At 55.9% G+C, this 7,407-nt stretch overlaps 1 pseudogene; it reads right to left on the reverse strand.

Moving 5' to 3' along the window:
- Positions 1-1,053: 1,053 nt before the first annotated feature.
- LOC144273938 (U4 spliceosomal RNA) lies at positions 1,054-1,203 on the reverse strand (annotated as a pseudogene).
- Positions 1,204-7,407: the final 6,204 nt, after the last annotated feature.

The raw sequence follows: 7,407 nt of genomic DNA on the forward strand, positions 1-7,407 counted from the left end.
CGTGTGTCTGTAGATAGATATGTATGCCTACACATCGTGAGGGCACCTCCTCCTGGCTGCACAGACTGTTAGTCTGGCACTTCTTCTGTCATGTACTGTCCCCACGGCTCCTCTCACTCTCAGCGTGCTGCCTCTTCGGGACTTGACCCTCCATCCCGGCCACTCTCTGTGTTTCCCCTCCTGGGGGTATCACAGTGCCAGTGGATCAGCTGACCTCATGCCGCTCCAGACAGGCTCCAATCCCTGGTTAGGTCCGGTGCCACTTTCCCAGTAGCTGGTAGGGGAACCCGGGCCCACTCACTGCTCTGGGTTCCAGCCCAGGAACCCCTATGTCCAGCAACTACAGTCTGCTCAATCTCAGACCCTGTTTCTGTTTCCCTGGGTGCTTTCCTGTGGGCCTTCTCTGCTCTATCTTCTGGCTCCCTCCTCCCTAGGTTTTCCAGCCTGAAGTCCCTCCTCCCAGAGAGTGACTGCAGACTACTTCCCCTGCAGCCCCTTTCTGTTCTCAGCTTACTGGCTTTGTACAAGCCTAGCCTGCACCTGCTCTGCAGCACTTGCTTAGCCAGCCTGGTTGTCCCCCAGGTGCAGCCTAGCAGGTTAATTAGATCCATCCCAAATACCTTAACCCTTTCAGGTGCGGTGTGGCATGAACACCCCCATCACACTGAGTATGGCTATGCATGTTTCTCTGTGTGTTTGTGATCACCAGCCAATTTGTCCTTGTGCTCACTGTTTAATAGTTATTTGTATGTGTAGCTTGTCGGGCCAGTCAAGTACAGATAAACAGAGTTATGCGCGTGTGTGTGAGAGGGACAGAGAATATGTATACAGTGTGTCTGCCCAGTGCGTCTGTGCAGAGTGCACGCATGTGTGTATAAGGTGCATGCACGTCTGCGTGAGGAAATGCACAGCGGGATGTAAAACATGCGTGTGCATAAAGCGTGTGTGTCAGAGAGGCCAGGTCTACATCGCAAAGGTTTGCCAGCGTAACTCTGTTGCTCTGTGTGTGGAAAATCCTGTGCAGATGCTGACAGAAGAGACCTTTTACCGGAATCGCTTAATCATTGGTAGAGACTGTCAAAAATTGCCAATGCCGACTATATTCCAAGTCGTCATGGCGGGGTATTGGGAAAAGTTTTCAATTAGCAATAATCGCGCCTCGGATTAACCTCATTGGCTATGATACTGCCACTGTGCAAAGCACTGGGGAGGTGGGTTACCTATACCAGCAAAAGCTCCTTAGGTCGCTATTCACCACAGCTCCACTAGGAGGCTCTGCCAGTACAGATATGCTGGCACAGCCTTTTTAGCGTCAACTAGTCCTGCGTGGCTAGACTGAATGTATGATTATGTGTAAGCGGGGGAATGGCCCCGCTATTGTGGGGAACTTTCCTGGCTTCTGCACTACCCCAGTGAAGTGGGCTAGTGGAAGGATCTGAGTCCTCGCTCCCACTTCCTTTACCCAGAGGCCTCCCCGCCCTTGAGGACTCCTCTTCCACTCTCCTGCCTGGCAGAGTCCTCGTAACCCCAACAAGGCTGGGCCCAGGATTCCTGGGGGGCTCGACCCCCCAACCCTGATGTGGTCACCTAGGACAGGGGCTAGGGTGTCCCCACTGCGAGGTACACTCTCTGCACTGGATGCTTCCCTGACCCACAGATCATTTCCTACAATTTAAAGCAAATGCAAGTTATTTAATCAACAATTATTTTTAAAAAGAATAAGGAAAAATGGAAAAGATGAAAGGAAAACACGTCACCCTACTCTGTGACAGGGAACATCACAAAGAGTGTCTCTGGATGTCAGGGCAGTTCACAGTCTGTTCCTTGTAGGTCCCAGGCCTCCTTCTCAGGCCCTGGTTGTGCTGCAGGGATACTGTGGGTTGGGGCGGAGGAATAGCTCAGTGGTTGAGCATTTGCCTGCTAAACCCATGACTGTGAATTCAATCCCTGAGGGGGCCATTTAGGGATCTGGGGCAAAAATTGGGGATTGGTCCTGCTTTGAGCAGGGGGTTGGACTAGATGACCTCCTGAGGTCCCTTCCAACCCTGATATTCTATCTGGTGGTGGCCACGCACCTCCAGGCTTTGGGTGCTGGGACCCTTCTTCTCAGCTTCAGCCCTGTCAGGTTAAGATCCCTCTCCCAGTCTGCGCTGGGCCCTTTGCCCAGGGTCCCCCACGGCTGGCCCCAGTTGCTCACCACTCCTAGCTCCAGACTGCTCCAGCTCGACTGTTCTAGCTCTGGCTCCACTCTGCCTCAGCACTGATGCTGCTGCTCTGCCTCCAGCCCCCTGGGCTGCTTCTCTGGCTCAGTGGCTGCAGGTCTGCTCTCCCTGGGCTGTGTCTCTGGCTCTGCTGGCTGGCCCAGCTCTGCTCCCCAGCTCAGCTCGGGCCCCTGCTCTCTCCTTAGCTTGGCCCCACTCTGTCTGACCCACGCAAGTCCAGCTCACACAGAGGACCGGACCCTCCTTGGCCTCCTGACTTCCTGATTAGCCTGCCCGCCCTGTCAGTCAGGCTGACCTGGAGCATTGGCCTCGCCATATTGTTCCTGGGGACTGTCAGTCTCAGGGTCCTGATTTCCCATTGACCCTTCCCCTTCCTTTTAGTACTGGAGCTAGCCAGCCAAAACACTCCCGCTGAATGTTAGTAAGGGGACAACAGTCTCCTTACGTATGTATGGGGATGGGGGGTGCATGTAGTGCGTATGCATCTGTGTGTAGGGGCATATGTATTCAGAAAGTGTGTGTGTGGGAGTGCTTGTATGCATGTGTGTATAGCGTACATGGCTGGGAGTGTGTATGTGTGCACGCAGAGTGCATCTGGATATGTGTGTATGGATGTGTCAGTGAATGTGTTTGTGAGTCTATGTGTGTGTAGAGTGCTCTGTGGGGGTATGTGCTTTGTCAAACTGCTTGTGTTTGTGTCACTCTGTGGCCAAGGGTGCATTTGTCCCTGTGTCTGGCTGATCTGGGGCTTTCTCTCCAGCTCACCTTGTCGCCATCTGATCCCTGGAGTTATCCTGTTGGAGTGGGATCTGGGACAGGCTGGACTGGCTGGGCCTAGGGAGATCCAGGACAGGCAGGTTGGGCCCAGGGGGCTCCGGGCCAGGCTGGGCTGGCTGGACTGACAGGGGGAACCAGGGCAGCCCAGGCTGGCTGGACCCAGGGGGACCTGGAACAGGCCTGGCTGGTTGCATCCAGGTGATCTGGGGCAGGGCAGGCTGACTGGACCCAGGGGGATCCGTGACAGGCTGCACTGGCTGGATACACTATCAAGTCTGATGCTCTTTTTCTTCTGTCTTTCCCCCTGACCAGCCCAGCCCCGCAGATAACGACTGGAGAGGGGCTGGCTCCAGGGCCCACTGTTACCGGCTTGCCAGGCCCCCTCTGCACCAACTCCTGTCTGATTCACCCTGCAGTGTCCCCCAGTGCTCTTGGACTTGGGGCTTTGACACCCTCATAGTCCTGGGGCAAGCCGAGAAATGGCCCTAACGGGGCTGCCCCGACCCCATCAGCCTGGACCAGCCCAAGCTGATCCCGAGCAGGGAGTGAGGCCCGAGGGCCTGTCCCATGCTGCCCAACCCCTCTGGGTCGCCAGGTGTCAGTTAGGGTTGCCAACTTTCTAATCACAAAAAACTGAACACCCTAGCCCCACCCTGACCGAGACCCCACTCCCCAGCCCTTCCGTGAAGCCCCCCCACCCCGCTCACTGCATTCCCCCTCCTTCAGTGGCTCACACTTCCCAACCCTCACTCACTTTCACTGAGCTGGGGCAGGGAGTTGGGGTGTGAGAGGGTGTCAAGGTTCCTTCCCCACTCTGAACTCTAGGGTACAGATGTGGGGACCTGCATGAAAAACCCTCTAAGCTTATTTTTACCAGCTTAGGTTAAAACTTCCCCAAGGTACAAACTATTTTACCCTTTGCCCTTGGACTTTATTGCTGCCACCACCAATCCTCTAATAAATATATAACAGGGAGAGAGCCCGCTTGGAAACGTCTTTTCCCCCGCCAAAATCCAAACCCTACAACCCGTTTCCTGGGGAAGACTTGATAAAAATCCTCACCAATTTGCATAGGTGAACACAGACCCAAACCCTTGGATCTTAAGAACAAGGAAAAAGCAATCAGGTTCTTAAAAGAAGAATTTTAATGGAAGAAAAAGTAAAAGAATCACCTCTGTAACATCAGGATGGTAAATACCTTACGGGGTAATCAGATTCAAAACAGAGAATCCCTCTAGGCAAAACCTTAAGTTCCAAAAAGACACAAAAACAGGAATCTACATTCCATTCAGCCATTTAAACAAAACAGACTCTAACGCATACCTAGCTAGATTACTTACTAAGTTCTAAGACTCCATTCCTGTTTTGTCCCCAGCAAAAGCATCACACAGACCTTTGTTTCTCCCCCCTCCAGCTTTGAAAGTATCTTGTCTCCTCATTGGTCATTTTGGTCAGGTACCAGCGAGGTTATCCTAGCTTCTTAACCCTTTACAGGTGAGACAATTTTTCCTCTGGCCAGGAGGGATTTTAAAGGTATTTAAAAGATCTTAAAGGGGGTGAGGGCTCCAGCTGGGAGTGTAGGCTCTGGGGTGAGGGATTTGGGGTACAGGAGGGGGCTCCAGATGGGGGGTGGGACCAAGGTATTCGGAGTGCGGGAGGGGGCTGTGGGTTGAGGCAGAGGGTTGGGATGAAGGAGGGGGTATGGGCTCTGGGCTGGGGCTGTGGTCTCTGGGGTGGGGCCTGATATAAGGGGTTTAGGGTGTGGGATAGGCTCTGGGCTGGGGCACAGGGTTGAGGTGATGGGGGGCATGAGGGCTCCAGCTGGGGTTGCAGGCTCTGTAGTGGGCCCAGGGCTGGGAGTTGGGGTGCAGGAGGGGGCTCTGTGTTTGGTGGGGACTCAGAGCTGGGATAGGGGGTTGGGGTTCGGGCATGGGCTTACCTCGGGCGGCTCCCAGTCAGCAGCATACCAGGGCAAAGGTATGCTCCCTGCCTGTCCTAGCTCCGTGCTGCACCCCAGAAATGGCCAGCAGGTCTAGCTCCTAGCTGGGGGTGGGGCAGGAGGCTCTGTGCGTTGCTCTCACGTGCAGGCACCACCCCCCCAGCTCCCATAGGCCACGGTTCCTGGCCAATGGGAGCGCAGAGCCAGTGCTTGGGGCAGGGACAGCACGGGGAGACCCATGGCCCCTCTGCCTAGGAACCGGACCTGCTAGGCACTTCCAGGGTGCAGCATGGTGCCGGGACAGGTAGGGTCTAGTCTGTCTTAAATCAGCAGCACCACCAACCAGACTTTTAATGGCCCAGTCTGCGGTTCTGACCAGAGCCGCCAGGCTACCTTTTCGACCGGGCGTTCCGGTAGCAAAACTGGACACCTGGCAACCCTAGGGTCAGGTGGTGCCAATGTGTCTCATACTATTGTGAGGGCGGGCAGAGGTGCTGGTCTCCTGGAAGATGCTAATAGTGCAGGCAGCCAGTTGTCCAAGCTGTAGACAATTGCAACGGTGGCTGTGCTAAAGAGCTCACACTGGCTCTGCCTATACTGGATGTTGGAAGCCCGGGATCTGATCCCAGTTTGATCCCAACTCCCCCTTTCCTCCACACCCAAATCAGTCTGGTTCCAGGACTGGTTCCAGGGGGCAGGACAGAGCCCAATGCCTGCTGCAACTCAGCACCAAGCACCGTTCCATCGCCATGGAGCCTTTGGCTGCGAGCAGATGAGCCATTCACTGGCAAATCTCAGAGGAAGCCTCTTTATTCCTGGATCCCCCTCTGGATGGACCCAGAGCCAGCCAGACCCTACCGCTCTGGGTCAACATTGCAGCTGGTGCCCTTCAAACAAAGAGGTCCTGTACCATGTTCCCCAATTGCCACCGAGCCACCCAGCCTGTGGCCACACAGGGACTAGGGACAGGGCCTCTGAAAGGGAAAGGCCCCATATCCAATCCCCACCCTGGGAGCCAGCCAGTTCTGGAGCCAGATCAGAGCCAGTGCCCCTTAAAGAGGAAAAGCCCCAGATTGCACTCCCCCGCCCCCTGAGCCAGCTGGTCCCCTGACCTAGGGCTGGATCGGAGCCTCTGCACCTTATTCCATTCCCTGATCCCTCTGAGCAATCTAGCTGTATTCCTGGCATGCTGCTAGGGTTAAATAACTCTGGATAACCAGTGATTCTGCACCCAGCCCCCGCAAAAACACTCCCCCTTGTTCTGCATTTGCAGGAAAGTATTTTATTGCAAGAAGTAGCGAGAATATGAAACTCAGTGACAGCTTCCCCAGGACTCAGCCTGAGACAACATCCACACAGCATCCAGTGGATCAGGGATGGGAAAGGGCTGTACAGTATAATGGGCACTAGGGGCAGCAGGGAGCAGGGGATGGGGGAGGGGTGGCCACCAAGGGGTTCATGGGAATTTTGGTCTATCCTGGGAGAGTAAAGTAGGGGACCCGAACCAAATCAGTCTGGGATTTCAGAGCTGTTCGGCCTCTTCCACTCCTGGTGGTTCGGGGCAGCCCAGCCCAAGTCCAGGCCAGTTGTGTTTGGATCCTGCCCAGCGACGTGAGCGCTGGGCTCAGACTGAGGGTCTCTGTGCCAGCTGGGGGGGCTGGATGCCCGGATTTTCACTTGCATGGATGGGAAGTGGGCACCCAGCGTGGGAAATCTCCCCACAGGCCCCAATTGCTGTCCTGTGGGATAAAGGGAGATGCTGAATGTCCCTGTGGAGATTCATGGCGGGCGCTACCCAGGTGGGGCAAGGATAGGGCAGGAGAGCCCCCAGCGAAAGAAGAATGCCAATGAGCAAAAGGGACGTGGGGGCAGCAGGGGGATCCCCTGCTCCCCGCTCATGGCAGGTACGTTGGCTCTAAGTGCACAGGCAGCCCCTGGACACAGGCCACACGGACCCTGGTGACTCCAGTTGCAGCCCTGTATCTACAGTGCCCTGGTCGGGAGCCAGGCAGCACCCGGCATGTGGTGACGCTGAATGATCTGTTGCTGTCATAGAGGTTGCCGCTGACGGGTCTCCCTCTGCTGCCGCAGATGTCTCGGAGCTGGCTGGTGGGGGCGTGGATGAAGGTATTGGTTGGTTTGCATTGGCGGCGGGTCAGGCCCCTGCGCTGCATCAGGAGGTTGCAGTAGAGCCGGTTGCTGGAGGCACTGGTCTTGGGGTGGTTGACGTGTTGTCTCACAAACTGCTGGTAGCTGGCACCTTCACTGAGCTGGGCCAGGCCGGCAGCCAGCAGGATGAGGGGCAGTAGGAGCGTGGGGCGGGGTCCTCTTGGGGCCATGGCCGTGTCTGTCACTGGATCAACCTGCAGTGGGGAGAGGGGGGAGATGGATGGAGACAGCATGGCGGGGGAGGATCTGTCTCCTCCATGCAACCTCCAGGGCCTGAACCCCAAGCCCACCATTATACCC

This window comes from Eretmochelys imbricata, chromosome 13 (assembly GCF_965152235.1).
Source record: "Eretmochelys imbricata isolate rEreImb1 chromosome 13, rEreImb1.hap1, whole genome shotgun sequence".
Classification (NCBI taxonomy): Eukaryota; Metazoa; Chordata; order Testudines; family Cheloniidae; genus Eretmochelys; species Eretmochelys imbricata.